General features: G+C 36.2%; 1 protein-coding gene across 8 annotated transcripts in view; it reads left to right on the forward strand.

Annotated features, from left to right (window-relative positions):
* PCDH7 (protocadherin 7) overlaps positions 1-23,380 on the forward strand; it is a 287,165-nt gene that overhangs the window by 25,088 nt on the left and 238,697 nt on the right. The gene's annotated exons all lie outside the window — the stretch shown is intronic.

Below are 23,380 nucleotides of genomic sequence, written 5' to 3' on the forward strand. Positions count from 1 at the left end.
CTGCAGTGTTTCTTATATTGTGACTTTATAAAAATTGTTTCTGTCATTGATCTTTTTTTACCCTTAAAATACATAACTTACTTGTAGAAATATGAAATAAAGTGACAGCAGGAATACAGTTACTCTAACACACAGTTTTCATTTTGAAAACAAAAAGCTATAGTGTTCTGAATGTCAGATTAATATATTTCCAAAAATCTGTGTCTGTACATTCAAAGTCATGTCCTGTTCCCTCTTTGCTGAGCAACAACTGACATTTTTGAGGTAGAAAAAAATCATGGGGTAGATCCAGGAGATTCAACTGAGAAAAGGATAAGTGTGCATTTTTTAATTTTTTATTTATTTTTTTTTTCTCTGCAGGGAAAAAAAAAACAAATAAACTTTGAAATATTTGCACATAGGAATATACTGGATGTCTGAACAGGCAGATAGAGGTGCATCGGGAATCTTAACATAAATGGTTCAGAGGGGTCCATCCAACTAACATGGATTCTTACATCCGTGATAAATGTCTGCTAGCTGCAGATGAGAGCTATATGTGAAGTTGTTCAATATGTCTTCATGAAGAATAAGATGCTGTGACAGAGAGGTCCTTACAGACTCTCACAGTGGCATTGATAAGGAGCAGTAACTCAGTACAGTGGTTTTTTATGGCAGATTCTGTAACTGTCTTATTTCACACATGAGTTGCGTAGGAGACCAGAATGTTCTTATTATAATATGATTGCTTATACATGATTTATAGACTGTAGGTTTGCTCTCCATGCCCAAACAACAGAATGTATAGGTTGCCTGAACTTTGAATAATCAATTTGAACTTTACTAACCTTTATTTCTTAAAATATAGGCTCCTCTAGATACTTCTCACACATAAATGGTTATATTACAAAAATAAACCTCCTCTTACTGGTCTGCTTTCACAAACTTTTTAGATATGGTCTATGAAGTTCTGGGGGTCTATAAATCTCAAGTTCATAAAAAGAATTTTATAAACTGTGCAACTAGTTCCTGTGTTTGGTTTTTCTAACATTACAGGATATTAATGTCAATCACTGCAAAAAAATTTGTAAGGCCACATTTTGGTTCCTGTTCTTGGAGATTTCTCACCTACAGAGCCATAAAACAGGAAAAGAGCCAGACTGAGCACATTGTTAGAAATGTCATTATTCTTATGTTATTAGTCCCTGATTTAGTGGGTTTGGAGAAGATGTGGAAGATTTAGTTGTGCCTGTTTCCAACCTATTGCTTTAATACAGGCTTAACTTCTGTTAGCAGAAGACCATTTGGGGAGCAGCTTATTCCTGAAATATAGCTGTTTCTGTGATTCAGAGTGGGAGGGTGACCTGTAAAGAGAAGATGACAATGACTGTCAAAATGGTTTTGAGGAAGTATATTCTATCCATTTCTCTGATCTTGAACTGAACATATTTTGAAATAAACCCCCAAGTATCAGTGGCTTACTGTTTCTATCTCCTGTTTTTAAAAACAAAGAAACAGAGTTCACATGTCAAGCATACAGAAACAAGTAAAAGGCACAGCCATGCATACTTTGATGAATGTTGTGTTTACAGGGCTTAAGGTTAATATTTTTTTATATACTTTTTATTCTCAGAGTTACTATTAAATCAATAGAATTGTTTTCAGTACCTAAAGAGCCTGTTTTTTCAATAATTAATGTTTTGTCCCATACTAATCAAAAACGGGTTTTATTTGCCACCTCTGATATAGTTAATTTTTTTACTTTAAAGAATTATTATTCTGTAATGTTGAATTATTTTTTGCATTAATTATTAATGATATACAGTAAAACTATAAGTAAATATTGTATTCATCTTTAGTAAAATAATTTAAAGAGAAAAGGAATAAATTACTTTTAAAAAAATGTTGCTACTCTGGATTTTTTTTCATTAGCTAACATTAACTTTTGAGTCTTAGCACCTGTACATGCATATAATCTAGTTTGCATTTATTATAGTATAACCTTTGAATTCAAGTAGTAAAGAATTTGGAAAAAGAGTTATGCCCATATACACTAGCAGTGTGTTACTTTCTTTTAATAGACTTAATAGACTATTTTTAAACTTGAAAGCATTCATGCAAAATGTGTTATTTTAAAGAAGAGTACTCATGATGTGTAAACTCTGAAGATAAATGGTTGTGGATTAAGAAGGGGTATGAGAAATATTTCAGAGTAAAGAAAGTTGGAGCCAGAAAATGTTTGAAGTATGAGTGTTTTCACAATTTTAGTCAACATTATTAATACAATAATATTTTATAGGACTGACTATTCAGAGGTATACAGTGAGTAGTGTTATTTGTTACATTTCCATTTAATTTTATAAAGAATCTTTTAAAGGGCATGTGTGTGTGTGTTCGTGTGTGTAAATTAGTGTGGGTAGGCAGATCCTGTTCAAAACAAGAAGCTTAATATTACTTATCACCAGACATGGTACGTTTATATCACTCCTTTTCTGTTTTGTGTTTTTTGTTTTGTTTTAAGAAACATAAACTGCCCAATCACAGAGCTACAAATTCTGATGTGAATTTTATGCACTGCTTGATCGCTACTGTGTGTCGTTTGTGGCTGGTGGCACAGTCTCAGTGCAGCACATTAAAATAGTTTGTTGCATTTCCAGCACCTACTGGAAAATTATGGTTTTTGATGTTTCTGTGAGGATTTCAAATTTTTGGACATAAAAATTCTTACTGCCCTACATAAGAAAAGATTCTGGCAAGTTGGAGAACTGTATAACCATTTCATTCACCCTGATGAATCACTGTGAAAGTGATCAGAGGACTGACTACCTTATGTAAGCATCTGTCTTCTGGCTTTCGGAAATGATTGAAATTCACTGTAATATACTCATGAGTATCCCATTCTTCTCTAGTAATCCCAGCAGGCAAAGTCCAGTAGAAGAGAACAGCTAATACAGTATCTGTGATAAGGAGTTACAAATGTCAGCATAGTCTCCTTCTAAGTTATCACATTCCCAGAGGATGCCAGAGGTTTGTATATTACTCATTACAGTTTCAACATTTATTCTCTGATGAGACCTACTTGAGGATAATCTACGTTACGTGTTTGGTGTAGAATCCTGCAATGCAATATCAGTGTAGAATTGTATTTTGATACTCTCTTGGTAGAAGAAAATTAGAGGCTTTTACTTTCTTTTGAAATAGCCTCTACGCTACTTATATCTGTAGTTTTTTTCCATTTCTTTTTAAAAGTTGACCTTGTATGCTGGGGCTTTGACCTTATTCTGCCTATGCATATGAACTGCAGCATTAGTATAGTATTAAAAAAAAACAGGTTGCATTTTTTTTATAAATATGTATGTATGTTTGTAAAATACAGAAATGTCTATTTTCTATTCTGGTACTAGGGACTAGGCAAGTAGCTAATGCAGCTACAATTGCTGCAGAGTTTTGGCAACCATGTTCTAGAATTAGTTTTTTCATTTTGTGCTTTTTACATTTTAATGCAAAAAATTAATTTAATTAGCATAATTTAATTTTTAGGATCATACTTGTTCGTTACAAGACCAGTTACTACACTTCTCTTACCCTCCAAAACAGGATGTCTGGGTTCAAACTGGCTGCTGAGCTGTGGCTAAGCACTCTTGGGGATGGAGTGCTGGTTAGTGTCAGCCAAAACTTTGCACAAGGTCATGCTGATAATCTAGAGCTATAGATATTCATTTGTGAGAAAGTGGACACGTGCCATCACAGCCCTACTATAGATAGTACTTTACTATCCACTCAGAAAGCTTTTATTATATTCTAGTCATGAACATCATTTAAAAAAAAAAAAAGAAAAAAAAACAAACCCACCAAAAAACTGTGTCACAGTGACTTGCCAAGATGTCCGTGTACGTACATATTTCCGTATGGAAAATGAAGTTTTATATGATGACTGAATATAGATATATTTAAAAGATAAAGTAGACTTTTAAGTGACTTTGCATTCACAAATATGTATTTTTGCACACACTTAAAAAAATTACTTATATGCATCAGGATTGTGATTCTGTGCAGACTACTATTTGTAGGTTCATTCATTTCAGATCTCAGCTTAAAAAAAAGTAAAGACAGGAACAAAAAAGCAAAACAAAGTAATAATGTTATTTGGTAGGTATGTATGTTTTTAACTAGATTTAATTTGGCTCTCTGACTCTCTGAAAGCGTTAAAAAGTTGTTGTTTGTTTTTTTTTTTCTAGGTGAAATCGTTCTAGTATAAATATCACTATAGCTACTCTAATCACAGTGCTCTACAGAATCGGGGATATTTTCCTCTTCCCAATATGTGACTTTTAAGCAAAATCTCATGGGAAGAATTCTGCCCACAGCATTTCTAACTATCCACTTGGAACTGCTTTTTGTAGGAATATTACCAGTGGAACTGTGAACTCAATTTCTCATTTCAGCTTAGGTATAAAAGCACACTAGAAAAATTATCCTAATTTTACATTTATATAACTGAAAGTAGAATATGTCCCATGATACTTTTACCATATATCCCTGCAAAGTGGCAATTGAAATATTCCCTCACTTAACACTAAACTGAAATCCCTACACCTTCCTTGAGTAGGAACTTAACTCTTATTGAGAAATATGTTAGCTCAGGACAGCTACTGGTATGGCAAATTGCCAGGAGCTGCCCCTGAACAGAGTGTGACTAGTTATCAGTGGTATTGCATGAACCTCAGGAAATTATGACAATGTAAAGTTCTGAGAGGTTCTTGTTCACTTCTTGAGGCAAGACTGGAATTTCCCATTGCAGTAGGCTAATAAAAATGCATTAGGGTTAATGATACAAGCTCTGGAAAGGCTTTGTTAACCTCTTGATCCTGGGTATCCTCATTAAAATGTGCTAATGCAGATCTGAAACCTCTGAAATGGCTAATAGTAGTGAAAGAGAGTACAACTGCTAATATCACAATTTGATGCAAGCTTAAATTGTAAAGAAGTACTGAATCACTTTTGAAGTGCAAAAAAAAACCCACCTAAATATCATTCTTTCACAGGAAGGTGAGAAGACTTTCAGATTGAAATAAAGGCATTTTTATAGGTAAAGCAAAAACTGCACACACAAGCAAAGCAAAATAAGCAATTAAATCACTATTCCCCATTGGCAGGCAGAGGTTTAGCAACTTCCTTGAAAGCAGGGCTTTATTATGTGTAGTGGTTACTTGGGAAGACAAATGCCATAACCCCAAACATCTTCTCTTTGCTCTTCTTTCCCTAAGCTTTTATTGCTGAGCATGGTGTCATATGGTATGGAATAACCCTATGGTCAATTTGCTCAGTTGTCTTGGCTGTGTCTCGTGGTTTCTTGCTTACCTCCATCTTACTTGCTGTCAGAGAAGGGAAGAGAGAAAGACTCGATACTGTGAAAGCTCTGCTCAGCAACAGCCAGAAGATTGTGTGTTATCAACACTATTTTAGTCACATATATGAAGCACAGTACCACGCAGGGTGCTGCGAGGAAAATTAATTCCATCCCAGCCAGATCATAGAATCATAGAATTGTTAGGGTTGGAAAGGACCTTAATATTTAATACCTTATATTTGCAAAGCTGTTTCCTACAAGTTAGGTGAGCTACCAATTCCCTTGTAGTTTTTCTTCAAATTATTAAGTATAAATTATAGGTTCATGATGTTAATAAATGTTCACATCCTCAACGCAGTAAAATAAATGCATTAAATTCACTGTTATTCCTGGTGTCATGAGGCAGTACAGACCATTAGATAGAAACTTGTGAACTGTCTCAGAACATCACATGGGATGAATGGCAAAGCCATTGGAAGTCTTAACATTGACCTAATAATCAGCTGGAACATCACTTATTTAAAAGTTCACATGGACTCAGGAAAAATATTTCATAGCTGCATATACCTACCCATAGGAGAAAAGGGATGTAGTAAACCTATTTTTCTTTTTTTCCTTTTTTTTTTCATTTACATTAACTCATGGTGTATTTTTTCTGATTTATTTGGTGCTAGCCGTTGCTGTGGTATCATAGAATCATAGAATAGTTAGGGTTGGAAAGGACCTTAAGATCATCTAGTTCCAACCCCCTGTCATGGGCAGGGACACCTCACACTAAACCATCTCACCTAAGATTCTGTCCAACCTGGCCTTGAACACCGCCAGGGGTGGAGCATTCACAACTTCCCTGGGCAACCCATTGCAGTATGCTGAATAACATCTGTAAATTGTTATTTCTGAAGTTACAATAAATGCCAAATTCTATCAAACTTTTTGACAGAATCTTTTATGACAGAATCCTTTATAACAGAATTCCTGAAAGTTTCTGTATAACCTACAGTCAGAGAATATGTTACAGTCATGCAGAATTATGACAAAAGCTAAAAACATTATACATACTCTTCTGGATAGCTAGCACGATGGTATCTTAATATGTCAGGATGCTGTACACAATCCTAGATGAAACTAAATATATAAGGCAGCATGATACTTTGTAATATATGTGAATATTTGATCTAGTAGAGATGGAACAATTTATTTACCTTCAGATGTTTCCTATTTTAGCCCCTGAGCATTAAAGGAGCCTAGGGAGCCCTTTGGGAAGAATAAGTTGATTATTGTTGTTTGTCATTGCAAACAGAAGCTTCTAATTCTGAACTTTAAAGATAAATTGCATTTAGGACACACTCCGACAAGCAATTCCAGTTTAACTGAAACACTTCTTAAATTGTTTGTTTGTTTGTTTGTTTGTTTTTTTAAAGGAAACCATTTTGACAGAAGAGAATTAAGAAGTAGTTGCACATATGGTTCTCTCAGATGTGAGAAACTTCTTACCTCCAACAGAAAGGAGTAGGGAGAAGCAGCTAGTAAAAACAGGGGAGAATAACCTTTTAGCTTAGAACAGCATGCTTAATTATCATCCAGTGGTAGGCATTTCAAAGTGCATTTAGATCATAGATTAACTAGGTTGGAAAAGACCTTTAAGATCAGCAAGTCCAACCATTACCCCAGGACTGCCAAGACCACCACTAAATTATATCACTGAAGGCCTCATCTACACAGGTTTTGAATACTTCCACTGACTGATTCCAGCACTTCGCTGGCCAACCTGACCACCCTTTTGGTGAAGAAATTTTTTTCTAATATCCAATTTAAACCTCCCCTGGTGCAACTTGAGGCTGTTACCTCTTGTCCTATCACTTGTTACTTGGGAGAAGAGACTGACTCCCACCTCACTACAACCTCCTTTCAGGTAGTTGTAGAGAGTGATAAGGCAACCCCTGAGCTTTCTCCAGACTAAACAATCCCACTTCCCCCAGCTGTTCCTCACAAGATTTATTCTCTAAATGCTTCACCAGCTTTGTTGCCCATTTCTGGACCTGCTCCAGCACCTCAATGTCTGTCTTGTAGTGAGGGGCCCAGAACTGAACACAGTATTTGAGGTGTGGCCTCATCAGTGCCAGGTACCGGGGGATGATCACTGCCTTAGCCCTGCTGGCTGTGCTACTGCTGATACAGGCCAGGATGCCATTGGTCTTCTTGGCTGCCTGGGCACAAGCTGGCTCATGTTCAGCTCTGTCTATCAGCAGCCCCAGGTCCTTTTCCACTGAACAACTTTCCAGCCACTCTTCCCCAAGCCTGTGGCACTGGATGGAGTGGTTGGTGCCCAAGTGCAGGACCCCAGCAATTTGCCTTGTTGATCCTCATATCATTGACCTGAGCCCATTGATCCAGCCTGTCCAGATCCCTCTGCAGAGCCTTCCTATCCTTCAGCAGGTCAACACTCCCAGACAACTTGGTGATGTCTGCAGATTTATTGAGGGTGCACTCAATCCCCTCATCCAGATCACCAGTAAAGATATTAAACAAGACTGGCCCTAACACTGGGCCCTGAGGGACACCGCTAGTGACTAGTCACCAACTAGATGTGATACCGTTTACCACCAGTCTTAGGGCTCTGCCATCTAGCCAGTTTCCTACCCAGCAAAGAGTCTACCTGTCCAGGTCATAGGCAGCCAATGTGTCCAGGAGAATGCTGTGGGAGACAATGTCAAATGCTTTAATTAAGTCCAAATAGACAATGTTCACAGCCTTTCCCTCATCAACCAGGCAGGTCACCTTATCGTAGAAGGAGATCAAGTTGGTTTAGCAGGATCTGCCCTTCATCAACCCATGCTGACTGGGCCATTCCGTCAATTTCCTGCATATGCTTTATGATCTCACTTAAAATCTGCTCCATGACCTTCCCCAGCACTGAGGTCAGGCTGACAGGCTGGTAGTTTCCAGGGTCTTCCTTCCTGCCCTTTTTGTAGGGAGGTGTCACTTTGGCCAACCTCCAATCCTCTGGGACTTGACCACTAGACCAGGAATGCTGATACATGATGCAGAGTGGCTTAGAAAGCTCTTCTGCCAGCTCTCTGCCAGCTCTCTTGGGTGTAACCCATCCAGCCTCATAGACTTGTATATGTTTAAGTGGAGCAGGAGGTTGCTAAGCCTTTCTTCTTGAATTATGGGGACTTCAATCAGCTCCTCATCTCTGCCATCCAACTCAGGGAACTGAGTACCCTGAGGATGGTTGGTGTGACTACTAAAAACTGAGGCAAAGGCAGCATTAGGTACCTCAGCCTTTTCCTTATCCTCAGTCACTAGGCTTCCCCTAGTATCTGCTAGAGGATGTAGGTTCTCCTTGGCCCTCCTTTTATTGTTAATATAGTTGAGAAGGTACTTTTCTCTTTTTTGGCAGTGCCCTGATTTAACTCCATCTGTGCCTTTGCCTTTCTAACTTTCTCTCTACATAACTTAACAACAACCTTGTACTTTTCATGGAGTGACTGTCCCTTCCTCCACAGGTGATAAACTCCTTTTTTTTTCCTGAGTTCAAGCAATATCTCCCTGTTCAGCCAGGATGGTCTCTTCCCTGATGGTTTGATTTTTGGCACATAAGGACCTCTTGCTCCTGCACCTTAAGGGTTTCATTCTTGAGGAATGTCCAGCTTCCCTGGACTTCTTTTTCTTCCAGTAATGTTTCCTAAGGAATTCTGCCAACCAGTGTCCTAAACAGGCCAAAGTCAGCACTCTGGAAGTCTAAGATCGAGGTTTTGTTGGCTTTTTTTTCTAATTTTTCCAAAGATTGAAAATTCAGTCATTTCATGATCATTTTGCCCAACATGGCCTCAACCATGACATCACCCACCAGTCCTCCTCTCTCTTTGAACAGCAAATCTAGCCAGGCAACTCCCCTAAGTCGGCTCACTAACCATCTGAGTTAGGAAGTTATTTTCCACACTCTCCAAGAACCTGCTGGATTGTTTCTTCTCTGCTGTGTTGTACTTCCAGCAGACATCTGGTAGGTTGAATTCCCCTAAGAGAACAAGGTCAAATGATTGTGTAATTTCTCCCAGTTGTTTGAAGAACACTTCATCTGTAGGTTCATCCTGGCTAGGTGGTCTGTAACAGACTCCTACCAAGATATCTGCTTGGTTGGCCTTCCTCCCGATCTTCACTGAGTTCAAGGCAGTTGATGCACTCCCTGACATACAATGCAACTCCACCACTACTTTTTCCTTGCCTATGCCTTCTGCAAAGCTTGTAGCCATCAATTGCAGCCCTACAGTCATGTGAGTCGTTCCACCATGTTTCTGTAATGGCAATTATAGCATGATTTCCCTGCTGCACAACAGCTTCCAGCTCTTCCTGTTTGTTGCCCATGCTGCAGGCACTGGCATAAATGCATTTAAGTTGTCCTGTGGATCTGGACTCCAACAGTGGCAAGCTACCTCATGGCTCATGTCTAGCGAGCCTGGCGTTATCCTCTTCCCCTTTCTATAAGCCCTGTTTTCTCCTGGGCTAGAATACTTTTCCCACTTTGAGACAGGTGTACCCCATATGCTGCCAGCAGGCCTTGTGCTCTATAGACCAACCCGTGGTCAAAGCTCCCAGAATTCTGGGATTATTTATTAAAATAAACATAGAAACTGGTCTTCTGAAGAAAAAGGAAAGGGAATAAGGGACTGGATTTTAACTGGGTACTTTGCTAAATGTCCGCTCTTTTGTTTGTTTATTGGTATAGTTTGAGAAATTTGAAAGTTTTGCAATTTGCTTAACGTCTGTGTACAGATGACTACAGTGCCTGCTTTTGCAAGTCAATCCAGATTTTGAGTCATCTAACTGTAAAAGTAATAACACAGTTATGCTTCTTGGAGGAGGGATGTGAAAAGAGCTCTTTTTTTGCATGTGTCTAAATAGCATATTATGAACAGCAAATGTTCAGCAAATGACAGGACTGATAGAGTAAATGGACATCTATATTGAAATTGTAGTAAAGAAAAAAGACGGGCTGTTTTCCTTCAGGCTGTAATTATTACATATGAGAGGTTTGTCTATTAAACCAATAACTTAGAGGAAGTCTCAAATGAGGATTCATAAAAAGACGTTCTGTTTACGTTGACACTACCTAAAAAGAACAAGGGGAAAAGGCTAATGGAACAGATAATATTAAGCAAATGCTGAATGTTGGCTTTTTACATTTGATTTCCCTCATAAATGCCTCAGTTAAGTGTTTTAGCTCTACTTTTTCATTAGTTTAATCTAAGGTAATGAATATTGCTTGCAAAACTTCTCCTCTGTTGCCTTGACCACAGAATGAGAAAATCAGAATGTGCGTGACAGACACAAGGAAGTTTGTTGCTTCCCAGCACATTACTTGCTAGGTATTTTTATTCAAGCAAAGGCTACAAACCTTACAGGAGGAGTAAAAATATAGCACTAGAAGTGTAGTGTTTGATATCTTGTATCTAAATTCTTAAAAAAGCTTCAAAGAGGAGCATTCACTGCTTACCTACCTAGATGTGAGTTAATGTGAGTGCTTCTGACTGTTGAAATACTAACTGTGTATATGACAGCTGATAGTGCAGTTTGTATTTGGCTGTTAATTCAGTTGTCTGGACTTGATCATTAAATCTGTCTGTATTGTTGCTCTTCCTAAAGTTAGGGAAGTGGGTATGGAATAAGTCAGTTGTAGCAACTCTAGGTTCTTCTTGCTGTGGTGGGCCGTGGAGGTAGGCACGTCCTTGCTATTATCATGGTTAATGGCTTTCCTTTTAGCTTGACTCAGTGAAACAGAACATCTACAAAGAATGGATGGGTTTGTTTTTTGTTTTTTTTTCATGGGTTATGCCCATGAGCTTACTCACACCGTTGTAATTTCTGGAGGAGAAATAATATTTTAATTATTATTTTTCATCTCCTGCTCTTCAAAACTTTTTGGTTGGTTTCAGGGAGAGATCTTAATGAATTTGCAAATTCTTTGGGTTTTTACTGATAAAGGGGAACAAGACAGAACTTTGCTATTTTGTTTCCACACTATTTTTGCTTTATTATTATTCTATTGTCAGCCTTTGTTATTCTTTACAACTCTTTTGAGCAAAAAAATGGCAGTAGGATAAAAATGTGACTGATGAGACTAACAAAGCTGCTTATGGAAACAAAGAGAAAGGTATAAGAGAACAATACTGTGTTGAGATCTCAGTCTTGTAGGTATTTACATATGTGATCAAGATCCTAGAGTACAGCTCATATACTTCAGCTGAACCCTTTGCTAAAATAAGGTCTTGATCCGCATGTGCATGTATTTGAAAAGTAGTTTTCAAAATTAAAATAAATAAAAAAAATTAAAAAGCCCCCTTTTTGGAAAACATGGCTTTGATTTTTCAGTTCAACAGTAGAAACATTTCTCATTAAATATACTTGATTTTCAAGTTTGATGCATAAAATGTGACTTACAAAATAGTGTTAGTCTGACATACAAAATGAGATCTACTTTATAAATGTGGTTCTGTACTTTTTTGTTATTATGTTTGGTAAATGCTACTATGCTTCTGTGATTTATAGTTCGTTATCTACTGAAATAAAACATATAGGATTTCTTCAGAAAAAATATGAAAATACACATTTTGATTCTTCAGGTTAAAATACTCAAAGATTTCCTCATATTTTTCATAATTATAATTTTAAAACTTATTTACGTTTTTCCACCTTGTTTCTCACGTTTATGAGTGTTTAGATTGATTACTTTTATCCTTATTCTTATTTGATTGAATAACCCCTCTACTTTTATTAAAATGTAATATTTGCAGATCAGTGGGAACAGTTCAATTAAAGTGGCCAGCCACTAGAAAACATTCAAAGATCAGAAGAAAAGCTATCCTGGGAAAAAATAGCAACAGGAATTTATTTGCCTTATTGATATAATTTACTGATTTCAGGTTTGTTTTTTTTTTTTTTTAAATTTGAACATAAAGTAAAATTCATAATAAAAGTCATTTAATTGAGAAATAGAAATTAAATTAAAGTTGCAAAATTATGTCACAAAAAAGGTCAATGTAATAAAGTTGTATTATGCCAAACCATTAAAAACTTGCTTTTCAGGCAGATAAATAAAGACAATTCTCACCACAATCAGTGAAGAGCAGTGGGTGATTAGTCCCTTTAAATGTAACTGCTGTAGGCTAGACCAGACCCCTGTTAATTATTAGGATGAGAGAACAGAAAAGAAATAATATTCAGAGCTGGAAAAACAAATATTTACTTCAGAGGGCTGTACCACTCACCTGTGTATCCCATCTACAGAGGGCTAAACTGAAGAAAACCTGGCAGTGAATATCTTCTGTGTATATATTGTATTTTACACATTAAAAAAAATAATTTTGAAACACAGCCTGAAGGATTATATTTTAGGGAATTTTCCTTATGGAGCTGGGTTAGTTTGAATTTTCAAGGTGCAAATGTAAAAATTGCCTCTTTTTGTTAGTTGAAGAAGCAATTCAGTATGCTGGAGCTGTTCATTGGGAAGGAAAAAGAGGCAAGTGCAGACTTCTGGCCAGAGCCCAGTTGCCTGTTAGAGTTCCAGAGCTTGTCCTGATTCACTTCTATTTGCTCTTCCCTCCTTGTTCATTCACATCCTTACCACTGAATCACGGAATAAGAAATTGTGAAATCTTTGGCTCAGTGGATTTTGGTATAGTTTTAGGTCTGTAGGCATTCCATGACTGAACGCAGTTGACAGTATTTTTAATTACGTGTTTCCTTAGAGTTTTGTCCTAATGTATTTAGTCATAGGTGGCAAAGTTTTGAATCTAGAAACACTGAATTGAAACACTACAATGGACTTTATTGACAGTTTTTCCAAAATGCTAGAACTATAAAAGAATGAATATGTATTTCTACATACATTTCCTAATGTATTTATAAACAAGTTTCACAAAATAAATATTTTAAATCTATTTCATAAACTAAATTCTGATCCATTGCTGAATAAATACAGTAGATCAATTTTTGTGGTGCAAACTTATTTGATTCTCATTTCTATATAATAGTAGTCTGTTGTTGTTAATGAAATGGTGATAGATGGATCCATGGAATTTTGGATATGTCTCAATCCAAAAAATAATTCCTTGGAATTATTACAAAATCTTGAAACTGACCACATGTTCTGAAGAAGCAAGTACATGGGTTTGGTCTCATAAAATACTGAAGGAAAAGAAATATTTTCTTAACTTTCTGGTTACTAATGAAATAAATGTATAAATCTATAGAAAATATTAGGGAAATATTACATAACTAAGGTAAGATGGAAGGTAGGTGAAGGAAGTCTGAATGGCCAGTGTTTTGAGCCCTAGCTCTAACAGGTTTCTGAAGTCTGGTCATATTTTCTTCTATTGTTGTACTGTTGGACTCTGTCTCAAGTTTAAAAGTGGCTAAGTACCTTTGGTATAAGGGAGACGAAATTACTGCAATATTGCTTGCGCTTCCTCCAAACAAAATACATTTACAGTTGCTTTATACTCACTCCACTTTAAAGGTCTGATTCATGGGTGTGTCTGTGACACTTGCTACCTGTGTTTATCTATCCCTTTGTCACTCCTGAGCAGCAGTTACTGGATCAGTGCAAGATGAAGTCCAAATATTAAAGAATTGGTGCTCTGTAACCTTCTATACCAGGCTGTAAACTGAACCTATTAGCAGCTGCCTCGTAAACACACTTTCTTTTCCTGGTGTGGGAAGAGATATCTGTGAGGGGGCGGTAAGATGGACAGCTGAAGCAAAGATCAGTGCTAGCTATTTCCAGAGAAACTACTCTTTGCCTTGCATCAGAAGCCTTCAGTTCAAACCCATATCTAGTTGTTACCTTTTAGCTTGGCCAATTGATTTTAAGAAAATTTATATATCATATACGCATAATAAAATGCACACAGAAAGTCTGAAAGAAAGTATAAAGTCAACAAGTTTGTGGCAGAACAGATCTCTCTGTTTACCCCTTTGTTATGTACTTAGTGCCCAGTGCAGGGAATCACCTTTTATCTTCCACATCAGTTTAGTTCCCATGTAAAATGGCTAATATGTAGCTCACAGTAACTTCCATAGCACTTTGAATTTTACTGTCAAATTTAGTTAGAGCATGTCAGCCCATCCTGATCTGATGAATTCATGTTTGACTTGAAAACAGTTTTGTAGGTTTGAGTTTAGGTTTGTGCTATTAAGTCAAAGCCTGCTGCATTTTAGTCTGGTCCAGACTTTGAATGTCTATATACAAACAGAACTCTAAAACATCAGAAGTGTCAAAGTCTTTAGACTTTTGTTTGCTTGTTTGTGTTGTTGTTGTTTGGTTGCTTTTTGGTTTTGTTTGTTTTGTTGTTTTTTTTTTTTTCCTGAGTGAGTGGGACAGCTGTAAGAAATTCTAAGCTCTCTTGGAAGGCTCTGGAGGTCCTCTGAGCAGTTCAAAGGATCCCTTGGGTAGTGAAAGAAACTACCCTGTTAGAAGCTTCAGGATGTTTAATTAGTACTCCTTTCTTTGTTCGTGGTTTGCAACAAAGACTCTTTGCCAGCTTTGGGTTAAACCATTAATAAAGAGGGTGTGTTAATTAAACAACTTGCTTATTTCTAATTGGCAACAGTACCCTAGCTCTCCTGAGACATAGAACTAAGCACAGCAATGTCTGCTAAGAGAATTTATAAGAGATGTCATAGAAAATATTGAAGCATTCAGGGGAAGTAGCAAGAATGAAAATCTTGTGTGCTGAATGCTTCACAAGAGGCAAAACGTGAAAACTTGTGGATATTAATATTTTCAGGAGTCTTTTTATTTTCTTCCACAGCATGCAATTTGCACAACTAGATTTACAATTAAAATCCATTACTGGAAATTGGCCAGATGGTTTGAAATTTTCAGGTTTTACTGCAGCATGTAGAAACAATATTCAGCTCTCCTGCTCTTCTCTTTGTTGTGCTATGGTGTTTTTTTTTGGTGTTTGTTGTTTTTTTTTCCAAATCTTTATCTGTTCGTGATGTCATTGATTGAGAGAAAAGGAGACCAGCACATGTATGAAAACAGCTTCTGAGACAGAATGCAGTGATTTTACAGACCAAAGTGGCAGCATTATCTTTTGAGCCAGTATTTTTTGTTGACATTCACTAATTTATTAATGGGGAGTCCTACTGATAATCTCCTCAATTTAGGTTATGATAGGAGCATTAGAAGTTGTGTTGACAGACTTCCACAAAATCATTCTATCTGAGTATTCAATGTCAGTATAAAGAGGAATATCATGAGATGCTATCTGGTTTAGTTTACATTTTCTGAAAATAAAAAAAAAAACACAACAAAAGTGGAGTTAACTGGGGTCTGGGAGAAGCACTGTCTATGCTACTACCTTGAATGATAGTTCATCTGAAATGTTTTGTATGCAGTTTATTTTACCTGCAAACTTAAATACTGGTAACTATTTTCTCACATACATAAATACGTTGAAGAGTCATATTTATGAAAGTGTTGAAGAACCACATTTGTACAGCAGTTTGCTCTATACTGAAACATATCGTAGTGAATTAATATAAAACTAAGCCTCATAAGAATGAAGTTTGAATTTTGGCTTATCACTCATTTATAGATGCTAATCTATGTTGTGCATTTGCTATTTAGCTGAGAGAATAACTGATTTTCATATGGATTTGTAAGCATTTGTTTTATGAATTTAAATATTTTGTGTACCTTAATGGAAACATATTGTGTCTTTTTCTTCTTTTGAGTACAGTAAAGTGCTTCTTTATTTTCACTCTTAAAGGTATCATTTATTACTGAGAAGAAACTATCCTCTCTTCTATACAGTTTCCTATATATGTAATCCCATATGTAGGAAGCTCCTTAAGGACAAAACCCCTTAAAATAGCAAACTAGACTGATTATTAATGCGCTAGGTGGTTAGTTTGATAACTCATGTGACACCTTTGTTATATATGTTTCTTACATGATTTTAGTGTAATGCTGTGTCAATATTTTGAATTGATGCCGACCTTTATGTGGTTTAGTTTGCTAATGACTAATATAGGCTTTCGAAGGACTTTTGGAAGTCTAGGCCACAAGCTGCTGAACCACATTGTTTAGCTTTTGGCAATACAGTAGGAACTGTAACATCAGTACTTCCATTTAATTCAGTAGGACTATTTTTATGAGCAGAATGAGAATAATTTAACAAAAATACTTTAAAATTTTTATGATGAGACACAACACATGCTGTATGTTGCTAGAAAATTCACCTCCAGATGAGCACGAGCATTTTGTCTTTCTAAGTAATATTGAGCTTTGCAGTGGAGGTGTGTAACAATTGTTTAGAAATGGCAGGGTATAGAGGATAGTGGCTTGGGAAGTAACATGCTTGGTGTCACACAAGAAATGATTGCATCAAGTGGTTTAAATAGCACTAAGGAAAAAAAAAGAAAGAGTTGTCCAGAAGAATTGTATATCAGTTACAAATTGAAATCTGAACCTGTGTAGAGAAAGTACAAAAGTCGACCCATGAGGTTCATATTATTTTTTTTTTTAAGTTAAAAATACCATGAAGACAGTAACAGAAAACTTTTCTGTTGGTCTAGAAGGTAATCAAGCCAATGTAGGTTTAGAACTTTCTTCCTACAGAAATATTTATCTTTGTTGTGTTTCTCTCTGGGATATATCTGACTTTATTGGTTCAGTATTTACAGAAGTTGTTCATGGACTAGTTCTTTTGCAGTCAGTAAAGAGTTTTGTGATACATCACCTTAGTTCACTAAGAATTAGTAGAGTAATGAAGCTCAAATGTTCAATTTGAGGCCTATACTCTCTTTTTGTTTTGTTTTTGTTTGTTTTGTTTTGTTTTTTTTTTAATGAGGTCTGAGAGATATGAAAGATTCTGGGAAATAAAATAGTCAAATGGGCATAGATTTGAAATACAGAGATTAAGAAAAGAGGGTACTCTTTGTTCTGTCAGCTGCAGGGTTTGTTTTTTTTATAATGCTTTTTTTATTAAACATCCAAGGTGTATCAGATTGGTCAAGATTGTGCTTATCCATTCCCATGTTTTTAAGAATCCGTATTTTTAAGAATTAATTATGAAAAAACACTGCTGGATTTTGTCTCACCTGCAGATTCCCAGTGTTGTCAGAAATGTCAAGAACTTTATCTCAAGTTCTTTGGAGTATACAGAAGCATTTTTTAAAATGTAAGAAATTGCCTGCTCTTCCTTTTAGTAATCCCAATACTTAAATGATCTTGTGAGAAATGGATCAAGTAACATTTAGAGAGTTTTTTGTACCTAGGCTTTGGGATAATGGTGTTTGATTATACTAAAATATTTATATTAGGTTATATTTGTATTTTTCTTATCCTTTCCTGAAAGGAGACCCCAGCAAAGCTCGAGTAGGTGATGATCTGGTTAGGAAAGAACTGTTAAAAAAAAAAAAGCTTGAAAATGAGGAGTAGAATTTATAACAATGTGCACATAATAGTGTCCCTGTTCAGAACAGGATTTCTAAATGACTTTAACATTATTTATTTAGTTCCTATGTTTGACTGAGGGAAACTTGGAAAAAAAAAAGAAAAGATAAATCTTTTACTTACCTAGGACTGTTTCCTTCTTAGTAAGAAACTTGAAATTGATTTTAACTTGTCACATTTCTTCTCTGAAGTAATATAAAATCTTTGTCTAATAAATGTATACAGAGGCTTTGTGGCCCATCAGGGTACCATGACATTCCAGTATATTGATTCTGCAGTGTTAAAGGATGACATATTTGGTGTTAACAGGCCATCAGAGTATTGGGAGTTGAACTGTACACAGTAAGAATCACTGACTTTCGTGTAACATGACAGGCTTTCTAAAGCAGTGAAGTAACTACAGTAATAAAATATTCTTCATGTGTAACCTTCAAAGATTAATAAGATTTTTGTATAGTTGTGCAGAAATTAAATTCATAAAATCAGAAAAATCTTAGAAAAAAAATAAGGAACTAAAAAATAATAATGACCTGTAACAACCAATACCATTTTGCAGTTTGTCCTCTGTAAAAATTCTTAACATCCAGAATTTCACTCTTGAAAAGTTTGCGTTTCTTTTTCCTTTCTGCAAGGTATAATCTGTATCCTAGGTAAAGACCTTAACTTTTGTCAGTGTAGTCCATTTCAGTCAGCCAAAAGAGTATGTATACTAGAGAAGGTTAAAAATTATTATAGTCTATTTTATTGTCCTTCAAGTGAAGTGTTCTGTTTAGTTTTATTGACCTGGAGTGGTTTCTTTGGAAATAACATTTGGTTGTTATTTGATTGTATTGGGTTGATACAATTATTGTGCAGAAAAAAATATCTAAGTCAAAAAAAGTGAGCTAATTCTAGCTGCCATTGGATACTAATTGTGGGTTTACCAGCTTTATGGATTTAAAAGAGTCTATAAAACTCAACTTCCAGATTTTTGCATGTTCTTCATGTATTGCATGCTTCAGTACTGGTTGTTCTGCAATGGCGTATAGAAAGCATTTTATATGTTTGCTATGTTTTCTAACAACATAAGTATTTTGCTTAAGCAGATTTTCTAGGAAGTGACAGCTCTGAAAAATTGCACACAGTGGTTGCTGGAAGCATTTCAGTACCAGGCAGTCTAAATAGAGCAGAAGGGAGAAAATGAAATATCACCATATTTTAAAGATGACAGTTTTGCCAGAGATTCCTGTTCACACTTCAGCTTAAAACAAATTGAGTAAATCAAGTATATCTAAAATGTCTGCACTCATTGAAGATGCACCACCTTTTTTGTTTTTTGTTTTTGGTTGTTTTTCTTCTTTCCCCTCCTTAAAAGCACAAGGGCAAACACTGACTTAGTAAATGTAAAACACACTGTGAGGAGCATAATTCTTCTGGTTTAATTATCTCTCCATAGTTTTGAATCATAACAGGCTTTCGTGAAACCCAGTTATATTGTGAGAACCTAAGTAAAATCTGGAATGATGAAACTGAAATAAAATATGTTCTTCGGGATTATGTTGGTGCTCAGAAATGAGAACATTTTTTAATTCAGATTAATTTCAGTAACACATATTATATATTAGGAATAAAATCAGGATTTTTTTTTTTTTTGGTCAGATCAGGATTTATAAACATTTCTTGATACTTTGCTTTAAAAGAAATAATGAGATAGCTGTGCCAGATTTTTTACGTGTTATCCATCTCTTTAATAGGGTCATAGTAACTCCTTGCCACGTACATGGCTGAAGCCCTCTAATTAAGCCATTTTTAGAATATATTTTGTAACCATGTTTCACCTCTGATTGTGTGTCTTTGCTCCAAGACCTGGTCACTCTTACAAAGAATGCAGTTTTCTCCTCCTTCATATCAACAGACATAAAAAGTAGCAAGGAAATTTGAGATAAGGCTTATTTCAGAGGCTGCACTCTCTCCCAGTTCCATAGGTTCCTGCTGCACTTCTTGCGTCAAGACTGAGAAAAGTGACCTGGCCTGTTTGTTTTAATCTTGAATGATAACAAACATCCAGAAAGACATTTTTTATAAAGACTGACCTTAAAAGAAGGCGATGGGGGCAAGGAGTTTATTGAAAATGACTCTTCCTACTTGAGCAGATATAATTGCTCATGATGAAATTCCTGTTCATCCCAGTAGCTGTGTAGTGTATGTTCAGTGTATACTTCTCTTCTGCTCCATTTTGATGTGGCACCAGACTTGATGCTATTGTGGATTCCTTTAACGCAAAAGAGAGATAATATGCAGAAACACTTTCTTGGTGTTAAGAGTAGTGCCCACTATCCACAAAGAAAGTTATGCTGGTGTGGTACCCACAGTCTGTGCAGATACTGACAAGGAGACACCAGGGTTCTTCTTACTGCCCTTTTCCTTTTGCTTCTGTAACTTACCTTGGTAGAGAAAGTCTTTTCACACTCTAAGCACACACTGCATACTAGATTTAATTCAATACAAAAGAAGTGGAGACACACTTAAGACAGATTTTGAGTCCTAAAATAAGCATTTCGCTATTTCACTGAAAAAGGTGCTTTTTTTTTTTGATGATGAAAAAGGAGAAAAAAAGCCTCTCAACCCCAAACCTTAAACCAAAATAATATATAGTATTAATTCATATTCCCATGTACCACTTCTGTACATAAACTAATCTGTGTTGAGGATTTTATGAGCAAAAGGATTAGTGGTCACCTAATATTTGTAAGCATGTGAAATATGCTATGTTTGAATTGCCAGAGTACAATCTAATGTGAGGTAATTTAACTGATCTCACAAATATTTCAATGCAACTTTCAATGTAACTTTGTCCTGGGTTCAGCAGTAGCAGTCATTTTTCTCCTTCTTAGTAGCTGGTGCAGTGCTGTGGTTTTGACTTTCGGACTGGGAACAGCACTGATAACACCGATGTTTTTAGTTGTTGCTATGTCATGTTTACTCTGACCAAGGACTTTGCGAGTTTCATGCTCTGCCAGGGAGGATGGGAAGCTGGGAGACAGCAGTGAAAGGACACCTGACCCAAACTAGCCAGAGAGGCTACTGCTACTGTCCTGGGTTCAGCAGTAGCAGTCATTTTTCTCCTTGGAGAGAAGGTTACCCTGAAGGTCTAGATCACTGCTTGGTCAGGCTGGGCATCGGTCGGCAGGTGGTGAGCAACTGTATTCTCTTCCCTTGTTATTTCCCTTATCATTATTATTATTGGTGGTAGCAATAGTGATTTGTGTTATACCTTAGTTACTAAACTGTTCTTATCTCAACCCGAGGGAGCTACATTTTTTCAATTCTCCTCCCCATCCCTCCAGGAGCAGGGTTGGGGGGAATGGGAGGAGTGAGACAGAGGCTGCATGGTCTGATTTACAGCTGGACTTAAACCACAACAAACTTTCATTGCAGTCCATTGTTCAGCTACTTTCAGGTGTGTACTGTTAATACAGCAGCCTGATTTCGACACATAACTTAATTGCACATATATAACTACTGTCAAATCTAGCTTAATTTTGGTCATTTTGGGTTTAATGTAAAAGGATGCCCAAGAAATTAAAGGTCACTTAATTAACTGCTTATTTTTCTTTCAATTTTGTTCTGTATTCTGCATCATGTATTAAAGATAAAAACAACTTTCTCTGTTTCCATTAACAAAAGTGAATAGAGAAGAAAAAGCAATTACTTGTAGAATGTAAAATCCTTTTGATAATTTACCAGACTTTAATTAAAATAATCTACCACGCTGTCCTCATAAGACAGACTATGACAAAAGCTCTTACTTGTTATGAAACACAATATTAGTCATTGATAAAAGACTTAAAAAGTTGCAACTTATTTTGAAGCATGGAATTTATATTTCCTTTGAAAGGCAACACATACATATAAAAACCCCTCTGGTTTCAAACTTAATTTTAAGAAAGTGAACAATTGACAATGCAAACAGCTTTACACTGTCAGTATATTTTCCATAGTGTTTTGCATACATATAACATAGTATCTAAGGATCACCATATTCTTTATAAACTTATCTTGTCATTATGATGCTTCCATTATGTAACTTAAATGAATATGTAGATGAGAGTAACTGAGAATTTATAAATCTTATAAACCATTTGACTACAACTTGGAGGTACACTGAAGAGGGACTCAGGAAAGCTAATTTCAGTTTTCATCTACTGAGCAACACTCACCTTTAAATAATGTTGTTTTATGAATTTGCATGCTTTCTGTAATCTATTCAAATATTAGATTTAGCTTATGCCTATTTAAAAGATACAGCCTGACTCTGCTCTTGACATTTTTTTTCAAACTGGTGATAGACTGGTAGCAGTGCTTACTTTTGTCTTCTAATATTTTATTTTCTTAGTGGTCTTGATTAATTACTATTTTTCTCCTTTTATTACTACAACATCTCTACAAATCGGGAAGTTGCCCTGATCAGTGAGATTTCTGGGGTGAGAGTGATACGTAATTGTACTTTGGAATTTGATATAAAGGTTGGTGAGTCTGCCCTAGCCATCTCCTGCCTACAGATCCTGTATGAAGCAGTTAAACCCAGACCCCACCTACATCTCTCCCCCTCACTTCGTTCCGTAACTTTTTCTTTTAGTTTACTTTAGCTTTGGCTGTTCTGAGGGGACTCTACCTTTAGAGTCTTACTGTGCCTTTGGCATAATCCACTTTGCTGTCTGACATCTGGAGACCAGGAATAATCCACCCAGGAAAAAACAGTGGGTTTCCTGCTGCTCAGGCAGTCTCTGCTCCTCTATGCAGCATTTTTACCTTTGTTCTCCTCTATAGGTAATCTCTTGTTAGCCCCCCTGAAGCAAGGGCAGGCATGGGATAGTGGGGCAAGAGAAGCCCCTGAAGCCTGTTATACCCCCAAGTATAGAAGGAGGGTCTATATTGAACAGGGATTACTGGCCTCATGTCTCCGAAAGGCTGAAGTGTAAAGAATTCCTATGAAATCTGTTGTGCCCATGAGATGAAAAGTAATAGTTCACATTGCAAAGTAAGCGGTAAATGTATCAGCTTGCTATTTCTGCCACATCATAGCAGTCTGTTTTAAATATACCTATAAAGCTTTTAAATCCATGCATAATACTTCTGTCAAAAGCATTTCTCTGAGGTCCCCTTTGGCTTTGCAGTTGCAAATGGGGTAAGCAACAAATTTAACTGGCATATACCATTCCATGCAGATTGTAAATTAGGCAATGATCTAAAAAGTCTTCTTTAAAATAAAACGGTTATTAATGCCATTAAAAGACAAAGCTGCATTAAAAAAACACATATGTGTCATTCACCTCAGTTTTTCTATACATTGGGCACTGAAGTCTTGCCAATTTTTCTTTCTTTCTTGTTTGGTGAGTGGGGATGATGCCTGGAAAAATTATAAATCAGTGTAATACTGTGACTGAAGTGACAAAGGATCACTGCAAAAAATAGAGATGTTCTGTCCCTAGGCATATTAATTCTAGGTCTTGGAAGAGTACATTTCTTTTTCTGACTCTATGGTTTATTCTGTTCCGCATTGGCCTTCAGTACTTGGTATGGACAGTGATTGTAGAGGAAGGTGA

The sequence above is a fragment of the Pezoporus wallicus genome, unplaced genomic scaffold (genome assembly GCF_028554395.1).
Source record: "Pezoporus wallicus isolate ANWC-B61680 ecotype Strahan unplaced genomic scaffold, APGP_CSIRO_Pwel_v1 contig_6468, whole genome shotgun sequence".
NCBI lineage: Eukaryota > Metazoa > Chordata > Aves > Psittaciformes > Psittacidae > Pezoporus > Pezoporus wallicus.